The following is a 16,063-nucleotide window of genomic DNA, read 5'->3' as shown; positions in this document are numbered from 1 at the left end:
GCTGAACCTGGTCGGGGCGGGGTCCGGAGAGGGGACCAGGAGTCTCCTCTGGGTGCGTTTGAGGAGAGTCAGGCCATGAGTCAGGGGGCGGGGCCACTAGGCTCCCCCGCCCCTGGAGGAACTGAACCCACTATCGGTCATGGGGCCGAGACTAAATGTGGCGGGTTGTCTTTAATCTGCTGCCAAGGTAGGTTCCAGGGGCGGCTTTGGGAGTCTGCAGGGTCTTGGATGATTGGCATTCTGACCAGAGAAGAAGGGACTGCAGGTGGCTTTGAGCACAGGGCTGGACAGGGGGCTGGAAGGAGGGAGCTGGAAAGAGTAGAAGAAGGGGGGCAGTGGAGGGAGGGGGGCGGGTGGTGCTGGCCTTATCTGTCCTGTTGCTTGAGCTCAAAGAAGAACCTAATGAATGACCATGAGGTTACCAGGGTTTGCCAAACTCCTGTCACTGGGTACCAGCTTGAGGAATTCTGTGATATCCTCAAAACACCCCTGAAACTATAATACTTCAGCGTTAAAGCTTTTCCTTATCAAATATCACATCTGGTAAAAGTAAAATAAAATAGAGTTTTTCATTTTGTTTTTTGAGATAGGGTCTCACTCTGTTGCCCAGGCTGGAGTACAGTGGTGCAATCATAGCTCACTGCAGCCTCCACCTCCCAGGTTCAAATGATCTTCCTGCCTCAGCCTCCTGAGTAGCTGGGACCACAAATGCACACCACCATGCCCAGCTAATTAAAAAAAAAAAAAATTTTTTTTTTAAGACATGGGTTTTTACCATGTTGCCCAGGCTGTTCTTGAACTCCTGAGTTCAAGCAGTCCTCCCACTTCTGCCTCCCAAGGTGCTGGGATTACAGGTGTGAGCTACTTCACTCGACCTCTTTAACCTTTTTTTTGTTTGTTTGAGACGGAGTCCCACCCTATTGCCCAGGCTGGAGTGCAGTGTCGTGATCTTGGCTCACTGTAATCTCCACCTTCCGGTTCAAGCGATTCTCCTGCCTCAGCCTCCTGAGCAGCAGGAATTACAGGCAGACACCACCACACCCGGCTAATCTTTGTATTTTTAGTAGAGACAGGGTTTCACCATGTTGGCCAGGATGGTCTCAAACTCCTGACCTCGTGATCCACCTGCCTCGGCCTCCTAAAGTGCTGGGATTACAGGCGTGAGCCACCACGCCCGGCCCTCTTTAACCTTTTTAAACTAAAAGTTTATCCATGTTAGGTCTGTAACTAGGCCAGTATCACTTGCCATAAGCCTTAAGAATCAAGTGAGGAGGCGGGTGGGTCATTTGAGGTCAGAAGTTCAAGACCAGCCTGGCCAACATGGTGAAACCCCGTATCTACTAAAAGTATAAAAATTAGCCAGGCAGTAGTGGCATGTTCCTGTAATCCCAGCTACTCAGGAGGCTGAGGCCAGAGAATCACTTGAGCCTGGGAGAAGGAGATTGCGACGAACCGAGATTGTGCCACTGCACTCCCGTCTGGGCAACAGAATGAGACCCTGTCTCAAAAAAAAAATAAAAATTAAAATTAAAAAAGAATCAAGTGAGAGGAAAACAATGTTATTACCTTCCATTACATTCCAGCTGCATAGCTTGCCTGCTTTCTTGGTAACATGGAAGGTTAGCAGGTGCCATGTGTTAAAGATACCCTAGCACCAAGCAAAGCCTTCTTTGTGGTAGAGGAATAGCTAACACATGTCAAATGCCAAGCACTATGCAAAGGACTTCACAAATAGTCATTCATTTAATCCTCTCAGTGACTCCAGGATAGCTATTATCATTATTCCCATTTTACAGATGAGAAAATGGAGGTACAGAAATATGTGAGGGTCAGGATCACTCAGCTCACAAGCCGTGGAAGCAGTTCTGCTCCAGATCTATGCTCTTAAGCAAGTTTTGGAAAGGACTTGAAAGGCTTGAAAACATTCACAGGATATGATTCAATGTTACTTCATACTGTGTCCATGTGCTGGGCACTGTCAGCTGCACACATCCTGCCCTTGGATACACTCTGATCCAGTCAGACCCTCTGTTGTTACAGAGGGGGAAAGAGGACCCTCTGTTGTTGTAGAGGGGAGGTGACCTGGCCAAGGTCACACAGCTCATCAGTGGCATGGCCAGACCCTAAGCACCCTCAGTTCCTAGCCCTGCTCCTCCCCGCTTCCTTGCACGTGGTTTTGTCTCCCCATGCTGGAGTCCTGACACCTGGGCTCTGCCTTTTTGGGGAGCAGGGCTTGGGCTGCTTCCCTCCTGAGGATTCTCCAGGGGAGGCCGAGTGAGTGCGCTTACCCGTTTCTGGGATCTTCCCCGCAGTCCCCCAGCCCTTGGACACACTGTCCCAGGGGGGAGACTCTGTAGTGGAAGGAGGGGCTGACATAGGACCTCCTCATTGAGTTTTTTGTTTTCCCACTTAGAAATCTTGGGTTCCAAGGCAAAGCATGAAGCAATGGCATGGAGGGGCTGCACCCCCTACCTGGTGGGGCCACCTCCAGGGCCTTCTTTCTCTTCCCTTTTTACTCTCAGGCCCAGCCACACACACACTTCTCAGAATCCACCGGAGGAGGAGGTCTTAGCCTCCAGGGGCATAATAGTTTTCCATCTCCAAACTCTTCCAACCCAGATGTGCTTCCCTTTCCCTAGGCTGCAAGGCCAGCTCTTCATCACAGCAGGCCACCCCTGCTGACCCCTCTCCACTCAGAATTCCTCCTTCTTGTCTCTGTCCTCTTTGACTCAGACTAGGGCTCCCTGAGGGCAGGACTGGTGTCTCCCTCAGACTGGGGGCTTCCTAGGGGCCCACCCAATTCAGTCCCTGCTGACTGAATCAGCTCCACTGCCCCTGAGCCTATGAGGTGGAAATGGGCTGGGAAGCAGCTTCTGACTCCTTTGGGCTTCATCCCAGAGGGCCGTGTCCCCAGGCAGCCAATGGGGCCCAGAGATACCAGAGTAGATGATTAACTCCAGGCCCATTGACCCTGGGGCCACTGTGTCCCCTCCACCTCTCCTCTGGTTGGGGAACTGGCCCTGCTTTCTGGAGGAGAAGAGTGTGATTGTCTGCGGTCAGCACTCCTACCCAGCCCCACCCCTCTGAGTTGAAGGCCTACAGGATCATTGTTGATGTGTGGGTCCAGCTCACATTTTTCTTCCTCTAAAGCTGGGTGTTATTTTGTTAGAGCAGAGCCTGTTGTCATTGTGCCCAGCTTCTCACCAGGCTTGGGTCTTGGAGATCCTGGGAGCAGAGACACAACTTCCACCCAGAAGGGTCCTGGGCCCCGAGCACAGGAGCCAGGTTTAAGCCCAAGGCCTTCCCTCCCAATACAGCCCTTCTTGGCCGCAACTCAGCCCAGCAGGGCATGAATGTGACAGGAATCGGCCAGGGTGAGGGGCTGGGGTTGACATTTGACAGTACCACATCACAGCTCCTGAGGGGAGGCACACACACAAATACGCACAGTACACAAATATAGAGCCCCCTAGCATTCAGATGCAAATAGATAAACGATGTGTAGACACACGGGTGTACAAAGAGACACAGTAGACAAACTTGGAGACCCACACCAGCCACAGTCACACAGACACTCATCTGTACGTAGAGGGATGCCCCTGTACACCATACAGGTGTACAGAGGTACACAGATCCACTCACACACGTTTGGATACAGAATTGTGCACTCACATAGGCCGGGCATGGTGGCTCATACCTATAATCCCAGCACTTTGGGAGGCCGAGGCGGGCAGATCACTTGAGGTCAGGAGTTTGAGACCAGCCTGGCCAATGTAGCAAAGCCCTGTCCCTGCTAAAAAAAAAAATACAAAAATTAGCCAGGTGTGGTGGCTGGCACCTGTAATCCCAGCTACTCGGGAGGCTGAACCTGGGAGGTGGAGGTTGTGGTGAGCCAAGATCATGCCACTGCACTCCAGCCTGTGTGACAGAGCAAGACTCAGTCTCAAAAAAGAAAAAAAAAAAAAAAAAAAATGTACACACTTAGGCATTCTCAGGCATTCTCAGCGACTGTGTCATATAGGAACACACAGACATAGACGCGGAAAGACACCAAGAACACACAAAAATACACCCAGCTGTGGCCATTGACAGCTACAGGACACTTTGACACACCCAGAGTAGCACAGACCTCCTGACAGTGCCACCTGCCCTTATCTACAAAGGCACACAGATATACCCAGGCCCAACCAAAGGCAGACGCAGGGCAGTCCTCTGGCTTTGTCATGCTCATGTGACAGAAACCCTGATCAAATCCACCTTCCATCTATCCTGTGCCTGCACTACATAGCTGAACATGCGTGATGGCTAGAGAAAGACATACAACCTTGACGCCTGGTCTGACTTTAAATTTACAACCACAAGCTGGGCGTAATGGTGTGCACGTGTAGTTCCAGCTACTCAGGAGGCAGAGGGGGGAGGATTGCTTGAGCCTGGGAGGTTGAGGCTGCAGTAAGCTATGACCACGCCACTGCGCTCCAGCCTGGGCAACAGAGTGAGGCCCTGTCTCAAAAATAAAAAAAGAAAAGAAAAGGGAAGCTCTCGGAAAACATAGGCACCCATGTCTCTGCTCTCCACCTGTTAGTGTAGATGGACAGCACAGTTGTCATCTAAAGCCAGTTCCTGCCCTGATGCACAGGCCCCATCCCTTCCTTCCTCCTGAGCGTTGCTCCAGGAAGTCTTCCCTCTGCTGCTCCATCATCAAAATTCCCACCAGCATATAAACACAGTTATTTTCCATCTTAACAAAACTTCTTTTCTTTTTTTTTTTTGAGACGGAGTTTCACTCTTGTTGCCCAAGCTGGAGTGCAATGGCGTGATCTCAGCTCACTGCAACCTCTGCCTCCTGGGTTCAAGCAATTCTTCTGCCTCATCCTCCTGAGTAGCTGGGATTACAGGCGCGCGCCACCACGCCTGGCTAATTTTTTGTATTTTTAGTAGAAACGGGGTTTCACCATGTTAGCCAGGCTGGTCTCGAACTCCTGACCTTAGGTGATCTGCCCACCTCAGCCTCCCAAAGTGCTGGGATTACAGGTGTGAGCAACTGCACCCGGCCCCTAACAAAACTTCTGACTTCACCTCCCCCGCCACCCCTCAACCCCACTCTGGGATCAACTAACTGTTGCCCCAATTCTTTGCTCCTTTTACCTTCAAAATTCCTGGAAAAAGCGAACAAAGTTGCCATCTCCAGGACCTCCCTCTCATTCTCCCTTAGGCGCAATCCACTTAGGCCATCTTCCCCACCCCTACCAGAATCACTGTCAAGGTCACCGGTGACCACTGCATTGCTAAATCTAAGGGTCAATTCTCAGCCCTCCTCCCACTAAGCGTATTGGCCACCTTTGCCTTCCTCCCTCCTCCTCGATACCCCCTTCACCTGGCTTCAGGCTGCTCCTCCTCACACTCCCTTCCCGGTCCTCCTCTTTCTCCTGCTCTCTTCCTGATGGAGAACCACATGACTCAGGCCTTGGTCCTTTTCTCTACTTTCTCTCTCTCGGGATCCTGTGTAGTTTTATGACTTAAATACCATCTCTAAGCTGATGACTGTCATGTTTTTAATTTCAGCCCAGACCATTCTTCTGAACTGCAGATCTGTGTCTCTAACTACCTACTCGACCCCTTGGACCTAATATAATAGACAGGTAGTAGGCATCTCACATTCCAGGCATCTAAATCAGAGCGCCATTCCCCCATGCTGTGGCCAAATCTACTTTACTCACATCTTCCCATCTCAGTTGATGGCAGCTCAGTTTCCTCTTTTCTCAGAGCCAAAAATCTATGATCAGCTGGGCATGGTGACTCATGCCTGTAATCCTGGCTACTCAGGAGGCTGAGGCAGGAGGATCTCTTGAGCCAGGGAGGTTGAGGCTGCAGTGAGCTATGAATGCACCACTGTACTGCAGCCTGGACAACACAGTGAAACCTGTTTCTTTTTTATTTTTTCTTTTTTTTTTTGAAACGGAGTCTCACTCTGTCACCCAGACTGAAGTGCAGTGACTTGATCTCAGCTCACTGCAACCTCCACCTCCCAGGTTCAAGCAATTTTCCTGCCTCAACCTTCCAAGTAGCTGGGACTACAGGTGCATGCTGCCATGCCCGGCTAATTTTTTGCATTTTAGTAGAGACAGGGTTTCACCGTGTTGCCCAGGCTGGTCTCGAACTCCTGAGCTCATGAAATCCACCTGTCTTGGCCTCCCAAAGTGCTAGGATTACAAGTGTGAGCCACTGTGCCTGGCCGAAACGCTGTTTCTTAAAAAAAAAAAAACAAAAAACAAAAAAAAAACTATGGGTTCAAGCGTGGTGCCTCATGCCTGTAATCCCAACAATTTGGGAGGCCAAAGTGGGCAGATCACCTGAGGTCAGGAGTTTGAGACCAGCCTGGCCAACATGGTGAAACTCCGTCTGTACTAAAAATACAAAAATTAGCCAGATGTGGTGGTGGGCGCCTGTAATCCCAGCTACTCAGGAGGCTAAGGCAGGAGAATGGCTTGAACCCGGGAGGTGGAGGTTCCAGTGAGACAGAATCTTTTTTTTTTTTTTCTTTTTTTTATTAATTTTTGCATACAAAAACAATAAACATTTTCTAAAAATACATACAAACAAAAAGATGCGTATCAAACATATTAGGAAGGTTGCACATGGGAAGTCGGGGAATAGAAATGGGGGGTGGGAGTTAAAATAAATGAGAGAGGGACTTTATATGGATCAGTGATAATAACTCAATCCTCTATTTGACAAAGAAGAGGGAGAAGGAAGAGGAAGAAAAAGAAAGTGGGATAAAGGATCAGAAAGGGAAGAAAATAAAAAAAATTAGAGTATGACTCCAGGGTAGACCTGTTTTGTTGTCACTGAGTTGGTTGGTTGGTTTGTCTGTTGTATTCTTCATGTTTCGCCAAGTTGGCCAGACTGGTCTCGAACTCCTAGCCCGAAGTGATCAACCCGCCTCGCCCCCCAGAGTGCCGGGACCACAGGCGTGAGCCACCACGTCCAGCCCCCACATTGCTTCTGGCCTCCGTGGTAGACCTCCCAGACGGAGCGGCCAGGCAGAGGAGCTCCTCACTTCTACCCAGACACAGGGCGGCCGGGCAGAGGAGCTCCTCACTTCCCAGACGGAGCGGCCAGGCAGAGACGCTCCTCTCCAGTGAGACAGAATCTTGCCACTGTACTCCAGCCTGGGCGACAGAGTGAGACTCTGTCTCAAGAAACAAAAACAAAAAAAAAAACCAATCTGTGGTCATTCTTGATTTTTTTTTCATGCCCTATGTCCAATTAGTCAGTATATATTCTACCCATAAAATATATCCAGTATCCAATGTTTTCCCACCTCCTCCAGGATACCACCCTGAGTTGAAGAAATAGCTTCCTAGATGGCCTTCTTCTTCCATTTTTGCCTGCAAGAGTCTATTCTCAACACAGCTGCCTCAGTGATTTTTGAAACGTGAGTCCCATGGTGTCATTCCTCTATTCTGAACTCTCATGGCTTCCATCTCACTGAGAGTAAAAGTCGAAGTCCCTGTGGTTGCCAGGTACTTGTCTGACCTTATTTCCTACTGCCCCTGCCCCTCCAGCCAGCTCACTCCTCACCAGCCATGAGGACCTCTTCACATAGCTTAAGCATGTCAGGTACAATTGCTTTTGCCTTGGCGCTGGCTGTGTCCTCTACTTGGGACATTTTCTGCAGGTATCCCCATGGTAACCTCCATCAGGGTTTGCTCAAATACCACCCTGTTTAAAATTGGAACACCTGGCCAGGCGCAGTGGCTCATGCCTGTAATCTCAGCACTTTGGGAGGCCAAGGCGGGTGGATCACAAGGTCAGGAGTTCTAGACCAGCCTGGCCAGTATGGTGAAATCTTGTCTCTACTAAAAATACTGGCCGGGCGTGGTGGCTCAAGCCTATAATCCCAGCACTTTGGGCGGCTGAGGCGGGCGGATCACGAGGTCAGAAGATCGAGACCGTCCTGGCTAATCCGGTGAAACCTTGTCTCTACTAAAAATACAAAAAAATTAGTCGGGTGTGGTGGTGGGTGCCTGTAGTCCCAGCTACTCAGGAGGCTGAGGCAGGAGAATGGCGTGAACCCAGGAGATGGAGCTTGCAGTGAGCCGAGATCACGCCACTGCACTCCAGCCTGGGCGACAGAGCAAGACTCTGTCTCAAAAAAAATAAAAAAATAAAAATAAATAAATAAATAAAATAAAAATACAAAAAAGTTAGCCAGGCGTGGTGGCGCATGCCTGTAATCCCAGCTACTCAGGAGGCTGAGGCAGGGGAATCGCTTGAACCTGGGAGGCAGAGGTTGTAGTGAGTCGAGATCATGCCACTGCACTCCAGCCTGGCAACAGAGACAGACTCCGTCTCAAAAAAAAAAAAAAACAAAAAATCAACCAAACAACAACAACAACAACACCCCAAAAAAAGAAACTATAAAAAATTAGGCCACGTGCAGTGGCTCATACCTGTAATCCCAGCACTTTGGGAGGCTGAGGCAGGTACATTGCTTGAGCTCAGGAATTTGAGACCAGCCTGGGCAACATGGCAAAACCTTGTCTCTATAAAAAAATACAAAAATTAGCTGGGCGTGGTGGTGTATGCCTGTAGTTCCAGCTACTCAGGTGGCTGAGGTGGGAGGATGGCCTAAGCCCAGGAGGTGGAGGTTGTGGTGAGCTGAGATTGCGCCACTGCACTCCAGCTTGGGAAACAGAGCAAGACCCTGTCTCAAAACAAACAAATAAACAAACCAACAAAAACAAAAAACCCAGCATAAAGTAAAAATAAAAAATAAGAAATTAGCCAGGTCTGGTGGTGGACACATGTGGTCCCAGCTGCTTGGGGGACTGAGGTAGGAGGATCACCTGAACCCAGGAGGTGGAGGTTGCAGTGGGCTGAGATTACACCACTGCACTCCAGCCTGTGTGACAGAGTGAGACCCTGTCTCAAAAAAAGAAAATTACCCCAAAACCCCATGGCTTGAAAGAACCATTTTATTTGCTCATGGATGCTGTCCATGAGGAATTCAGGAAGGGCTTACCTGGTGGTTCTAGTTCAGAGTTTCTCATGTGGTTGCAGTCAGATGATGGCTGGAGCTGGGACAGCAAGGGTGGGGCCTGGGTCCAGCTAGGGACTGGACAAGCATCTCTCTCTCTCTCCACGTAGCCTCAGAGTGGTCTCTCTGGGCAGGCTGATTTGGAGCAGCTGCAGGGCAGTTGGGCTGCTTACAGGGCAGCTGGAGCCTTCAAGCCCACCTGGTCCAGCAGAAAAGGTGGCTGCTGCATTGTCTTTTCTAGTTCAACCTTAGCAGTCCTGTGGCATTACTTCTGCCCCATCCTATTGATTATAAGTGTGTCACAAGCCCACCAGACTCAAGGGAAGGGGTCATGGGCTGCATTTCATATATATATATATATATATATATATATATATATATATATATATAATTTTTTTCTTTCTTTTTTTGTAGAGACAGAGTTTTGCTGTGTTGCCCAGCTGGTCTTAAACTCCTGAGCTCAAGCAATCCAACTGCCTTGGCCTCCCCAAGTGCTGGGATTACAGGCGTGAGCCACCGTCGCAGCCTGCATTTCTTTTCTTTTTTTTTTTTTCCATTGAGATGGAGTCTTGCTCTGTCACCCAGGCTGGAGTGCAGTGGCCAGATCTCAGCTCACCGCAATCTCTGCCTCCTGGATTCAAGTGATCCTCTTGCCTCAGCCTCCCAAGTAGCTGGGACTACAGGCGCCTGCCACCACACCCGGCTAATTTTTGTATTTTTAGTAGAGACAGGGTTTCACCATGTTGGCCAGGCTGGTCTTGAACTCCTGACCTCAAGTGATCCACCCACCTCGGCCTCCCAAAGCACTGGGATTACAGGCGTGAGCCACCGTGCCCGGCCCGTCTGCATTTCTTGATGGGAGATGTCAGGGCCTCTTTGTGGAAGGGCATGTGGGATGGCAGGTATTGTTATAACCATCTGTGGTCCCAGCTACTCGGGAGGCTGAGGCAGGAGAATCGCTTGAAGCCGGGAGGCGGAGGTTGCAGTGAGCAGAGATCGCCTCCAGCCTGGGTGACAGACTGAGACTCTGTCTCAAACATAAAACAAACAAAACAAAACAACAAAAACGGTTAACTAATGTAAATTTCACAGGGTTCTACTTAATATTTGCATGTCCCAAGGTAAAGTTAATGTGTGGATAGGAGATTGTGGGGTATCGGGGTTCAGGAAAATGTCCTAAGGATGAATATTGAGCCTCCTGGACTCAGAATTTAGGGCGCAGGTCCAGCCGCCAAAATACCCCCGGGGTCCTCGGTGGATAGAGGACACGGATTCCACTTTGCGCCCCAGGTTGTAATGACAAACAATTGCCACCAAGGGGCGATGCCGGCCCGGCCACGCGATGCGAAGTCCCGGGTAGTCCGGGGTAGTCCTGGACTGGCCGCGTGGGGTCCGCCTGCCCTGCGGGGACCCGCGGAGTGAAGGGATCCTCCCGAGGGGCTAGTGGGAACCGCCCCGGGGCGGTGAGGCTGGGGCGACTCCTGGTCCCCTCGTGCTCATGCTTACCGCCTTTCCCCGGGGGCCCTGGCCACCCCCGGCCCCAGCCAGCGCCCTCCCGTTCGTTGGGCCCAGGCAGGGCTCTGTCTCGGATCCTGAGACCCCAACCCTCTTCCGGGAAAACGCAGCTCGTGGGTGGGGGAGTCAGGGTGCAGCCTAACGGGGGAATCAGGGGCAAAGGCGTTGAGAGGAGCAGGAGGTTTTATTTGGGACGAAGGTAGGGAGTTCTCCCCTCAGGCTGAGCCACGGAGGAGGGGGTTCAGGCATCCCCGGGCGGGACACGTTAATGGGGCGCCCTTGCCGCACTCTGGATCAAAACGCGAGGTTCGAGTCCCATCCTCAATCACTGGGTTCGGGCTGACTTTGTGCAGGACTTTTACTCCCACTCTGGGGATCCTTCCATCTTCTCAGTAGGGAGAAAGCTTCTCTCCCTACCTTACACGGTGGCTGCGGCTCAAACAGAGAAACCCAAGAAAGTGGCGATGTTCGCTGACTTGACTGTTACTGTGAGTGGGGCAGGGGAAGGGTAAAGCCCACGGTAGCTTGAGGTCAGGGGCGGGGTGTAGGTTAAGGAGACCTGGGGAGCCTCTGCAGGGTTTTGAGGAAGGGAGTGCCTTGATTTCCGTTGAGCACTTGGGAGATAAGAACAGCTCCCAGGCAGAGAGAGGGGGGCCTGGCAGTGGGAACAGACAGAGGGGGCTGATGGTTACAGCAGAGTATACTTGTTATTTTTTTAAAATACATTTTTTTTTTCAGGCTGGGTGTAGTGGCTCATGCCTGTAATCCCAGCACTTTGGGAGGCTGAGGCAGGAGGATCACTTGAGCCCAAGAGTCTGAGACAAGCCCGGGTATTGTAGCGAGACCTCATCTCTACAAGTAATTAAAAAATTAGCCAGGCCTGGTGTCCCATGCCTGTAGTCCCAGCTACTCGGCAGGCTGAGGTGGGAGGATCACTTGAATCCAGGTGGTGGAGGCTGCAGTGACCAGAGATTGTGCCACTGCACCCCAGCCTGGGCAACAGAGCAGGACCCTGTCTCAAAGTAATAATAATAATTAATAAATAATTTCCAAAAATAAAAATAATTTAGAAAAGTTACCAAAAATGTTGAAAATTGGTTAAACAAAATCTGCCTGGCCCACAAATACAGCTGCAGTTTGCTTTTGGTCTATTTTTTTTCAAGCTCTTTTTACACTTAAAAACATGGCTGTATTATTGTGTATATAGAATTAATTTTTCTGATTTTTCACTTATCAGTATGTCACAGCATTTTTTTTTTTTTAAGACATAGTCTCACTCTGTTGCCCAGGCAGGAGTGCAGTGGCATGATATCAGCTCATTGCAGCCTCTGCCTCCCAGGCTCAAATGATCCTTCCACCTCAGCCTCCTGAGTAGCTGGGATGACAGGTGTGCCCCACTATGCCTGGCTAATTTTTTTTTTTTTTTTTTTGAGATGCAGTTTCGCTCTGTCCCCCAGGCTGGAGTGCAGTGGTGCAATCTTGGCTCACTGCAAGCTCTGCCTCCCGGATTCACGCTATTCTTCTGCCTCAGCCTCCCGAGTAGCTGGGACTAGAGGCACTGCCACCACGCCCGGCTAATTTTTTGTATTTGTAGTAGAGACGGGGTTTCACTATGTTAGCCAGGTTGGTCTCAATCTCCTGACCTCGTGATCTGCCCGCCTCGGCCTCCCAAAGTGCTGGGATTACAGGCGTGAGCCACCGCACCCGGCCCATGCCTGGCTAATTTTTGTATTTTTTTGTAGAGATAGGGTTTTGCCATGTTGACCAGGTTGGTCTCAAACTTCTGAGCTCAAGCATTCCACCCTCCTTGGCCTCCTGAAGTGCTGGGATTACAGGTATGCGTTGCAGCGCCCGGCCCAGCATTTTTCATATTACTTTCTGTATTCATTTCCTAAGGCTACCATAACAAAGCACCACAAATTGGGTGGCTTAAACAACAGAAGTGTGTCCTCTCACTGTCTGGAGGCTGGAAGGCAGACATGCTTCCTCTGAAACCTGCAGGCGACAATCCTCCCCCTATTCTAGCCTGTGTGGTTGCGGGCAGCCCTTGGCTTGTGGCTACATCACTCCAATCTGCTTCTGTGGTCACATGGCCATCAAGTGATTCTCTTGCCTCAGCCTCCCTAATAGATGGGATTACAGGCACCTGCTACCATGCCCGGCTAATTTTGTATTTTTAATTTTTTTTTTTTTTTTGAGACGGAGTTTCATTCTTGTTGCCCAGGCTGGAGTGCAATGGTGCGATCTCGGCTCACCACAACCTCCACCTCCCAGGTTCAAGCAATTCTCCTGCCTCAGCCTCCCGAATAGCTGGGATTACAGGCATGCACCACCACGCCCGGCTAATTTTATATTTTTAGTAGAGACAGGGTGTCTCCATGTTGAGGCTGGTCTCGAGCTTCTGACCTCAGGTGATCCGCCCTCCTCGGCCTCCCAGAGTGCTGGAATTACAGGCATGAGCCACCGTGCCCGGCCTTGTATTTTTAGTAGAGATGGGGTTTCACCATGTTGGCCAAGCTGGTCTCGAGCTCCCGACCTCAAGTGATCCATCTGCCTCGGCCTCCCAAAGTTCTGAGATTACAGGCATGAGCCACCATGCCTGGCCTCAGTTTCCTATTATTAAGCACTTGATAATCATCCAATTTATATATGGTTATAAATGATGCTGTAATGAGCACTTTTGTGCATAAAGCGTTCCCTTATATTGTTGAAATATTTTTTTGAAGGATAAATATTCAGAAGAGGGAATATCTGGTAAAGGTTTACCTTTTTTTTTTTTTTGAGACAGAGTCTTGCACTGTTGCCCAGGCTGGAGTGCAGTGGCGCAATCTTGGCTCACTGCACGCTCCGCCTCCTGGGTTCACGCCATTCTCCTGCCTCAGCCTGCCGAATAGCTGGGACTACAGGCGCCCGCCGCCACGCCTGGCTAATTTTTTGTACTTTTTTAGTAGAGATGGGGTTTCACCATGTTAGCCAGGATGGTCTCGATCTCCTGACCTCGTGATCCGCCTGCCTCGGCCTCCCAAAGTGCTGGGATTACAGGCGTGAGCCACCGTGCCCTGCCTTTTTTTTTTCTTTTGAGACAAAGTCTCACTGTGTTGCCCAGGCTAGAGTGCAGTAGCACAATCACAGCTCACTGCAGCCTCGACCATCAGGCTTAGTGATCCTCCAGCCTCAGCCTCCCAGGTAGCTGGGACTACGGGCATGGGCCACCATGCCCAGCCAATTTTTTGTAGAGATGGAGTTTCACCATGTTGTCCAGGCTGCACAAAATATTTTAATGACATTACTGGTTCAGGAAGAGGTATGTTGTGGGGAGAGGAAGCATGGAGAAACAAAAGGAAGAAAAAAAGCATTTGCTACAGTCCATCAGCCAGAGGCAGCATCCACCAGCCTGACCATATAGTTTTATATAGACTTACTACCCTTATTTTTTTTCCCAGTTAAGATCTTATTTATTTATTTATTTGAGACGGAGTTTCACTCTTTTTGCCCAGGCTGGAGTGCAATGACAAGATCTCAGCTCACTGCAACTTCTACCTCCTGGGTTCAAGTGTTTCTCCTGCCTCAGCTTCCCAAGTAGCTGGGATTACAGGTGCCTGCCACAATGCCCAGCTAATTTTTTGTATTATTAGCAGAGACAGGGTTTCACCATGTTGGTCAGGGTGGTCTCGAACTCCTGACCTCAGGTGATCTACCTGCTTCAGCCTCCCAAAGTGCTGGGATTACAGGCATGAGCCACTGTGCCTGGCCCCAGTTGAGATCTTATTGCAGGTGACATTTTGTATCCTGTCTTTCCCGCATAACATTAAATCCTAGTTTCTCATATCATAAATTTTGTAATCATCTTTTAGGTGACTGTATAATGTTATATTGTAGGAATGTTTCACAATTTTATATCAAATATGCTGTTATTAGAGATTTATGATGCTTCCAAGTTTTTGCTATTATAAATGAACTGTGGTATACACTTTGTGCCTTGTATCTCTGGATTGCATGTATTAGGTTGGTGCAAAAGTAATTGTGGTTTTTGCCATTAGAAGTAATATTTCAGCAAGTGCCCAGAAGCTGAATTTCTGGGTTAGAGTGCGTGAATATTTTTAATGCTCTTGAGTCTTGAGAAGTTGCTTTTCTTTCTTTCTTTTTTTTTTTTTTTGAGACAGAGTCTCACTCTGTCACCCAGGTTGGAGTGCAATGGTGCGATCTCGGCTCACTATAACCTCTGCCTCCTGGGTTCAAGCAATTCTCATGCCTTAGCCTCCCGAGTAGCTTGGATTACAGGTGTGTGCCACCGCGCCTGGCTAATTTTTTGTATTTTTAGTAGGGACAGGGTTTCACCATGTTGGCCAGGCTTGTCTCGAACTCCTGACTTCAAGTGATCTGCCCGCCTCAGCCTCCCAAAGTGCTGGGATTACAGGTGTGAGCCACCTCGCCCCGTCGAGAAGCTGCTTTTCAAAGAGTTGTGCCAGTGTACACTCTCACCAGCCACGAGCCAGCCAGTGTGCCTGTTTTCCTGTATTCTTGCCATCTGTGAGCTTGATTTATTTATTTTGGAAATCTTACCAGGTAAAACATGGCATCCCGTTTTGCCTTTTTTGGTTGCCAGTGATGGTATGGTTCCTTGCTAGTGGACTTGTCTGTTCATGTCCATTTACCTTTGGGGGATCCTAATGTCTTACTTATAGATTTGTATATTCTTTTTTTTTTTTTTTTTTTTTTTAAGAGACGGCCTCTTGGTCTGTGTCCCAGGCTGGAGTGCGGTGGTGTGATTATAGCTCACTGCAGCCTCAAACTTCTGAGCTCAAAGGATCCTCTCACCTCAGCCTCCCAAAGTGCTGGGATTATAGGTGTGGAGCCACCGTGCTGGCCTTGTATTAACCCTTTGTCATATTTGCCATCTGAATTTTTCTTAGTCTATTGATTCCTTCATTTAAAAAACAGTTATTGAGAAATGCAAATTAAAACTGCTTCACACACATCAGGATGGCTAATAACAAGCGTTGATGAGGATGTGGAGAAATTGGAATCCTAGTGTACTCTGGGTGGGAATGTGAAATGGTGTGGCTGCTATGGAAGCAGTATGGCAGTTCCTCCAAAAATTAAGATGGCAAATTTTATGTTATGTGTTTTTTTTTTTTTTTTTGAGACGGAGTCTTGCGCTGTCACCCAGGCTGGAGTGCAGTGGCATGATCTCAGCCCACTGCAAACTCTGCCTCCCGGGTTCACGCCATTCTCCTGCCTCGGCATCCCAAGTAGCTGGGACTACAGGCACCCGCCATCACGCCTGGCTAATTTTTTGTATTTTTAGTAGAGACGGGGTTTCACCGTGTTAGCCAGGATGGTGTCGATCTCCTGACCTCGTAATCCGCCCACCTCTGCCTCCCAAAGTGCTGGGATTACAGGCGTGAGCCACCACACCCAGCCCGTTATGTGTTTTTTACAATTAAGAAAATGCTGGGGCCGGGTGTGGTGGCTCACACTTGTAATCTCAGCACTTCGGGAGGCCAA

The 16,063-nt window shown here is 49.5% G+C and overlaps 1 protein-coding gene across 3 annotated transcripts in view; it reads left to right on the top strand.

Annotated features, from left to right (window-relative positions):
* The first annotated feature begins 37 nt into the window (after positions 1-37).
* The window catches only part of PYY (peptide YY), a 50,674-nt gene continuing 34,648 nt past the window's right edge, over positions 38-16,063 (top strand). For all 3 annotated transcript variants that reach the window (XM_063629152.1, XM_055257846.2, XM_063629151.1), the window contains exons 1-2: positions 38-187; positions 7,331-7,435. The gene's annotated coding sequence lies outside the window, so the exon portion shown is untranslated. The remainder of the gene's footprint in view (positions 188-7,330; positions 7,436-16,063) is intronic.

This window comes from Symphalangus syndactylus, chromosome 20 (assembly GCF_028878055.3).
Source record: "Symphalangus syndactylus isolate Jambi chromosome 20, NHGRI_mSymSyn1-v2.1_pri, whole genome shotgun sequence".
Taxonomy (NCBI): domain Eukaryota; kingdom Metazoa; phylum Chordata; class Mammalia; order Primates; family Hylobatidae; genus Symphalangus; species Symphalangus syndactylus.
The sequence above is the reverse complement of the archived record's forward strand: the minus strand, read 5'-3'. Positions and strand labels throughout refer to the sequence as shown.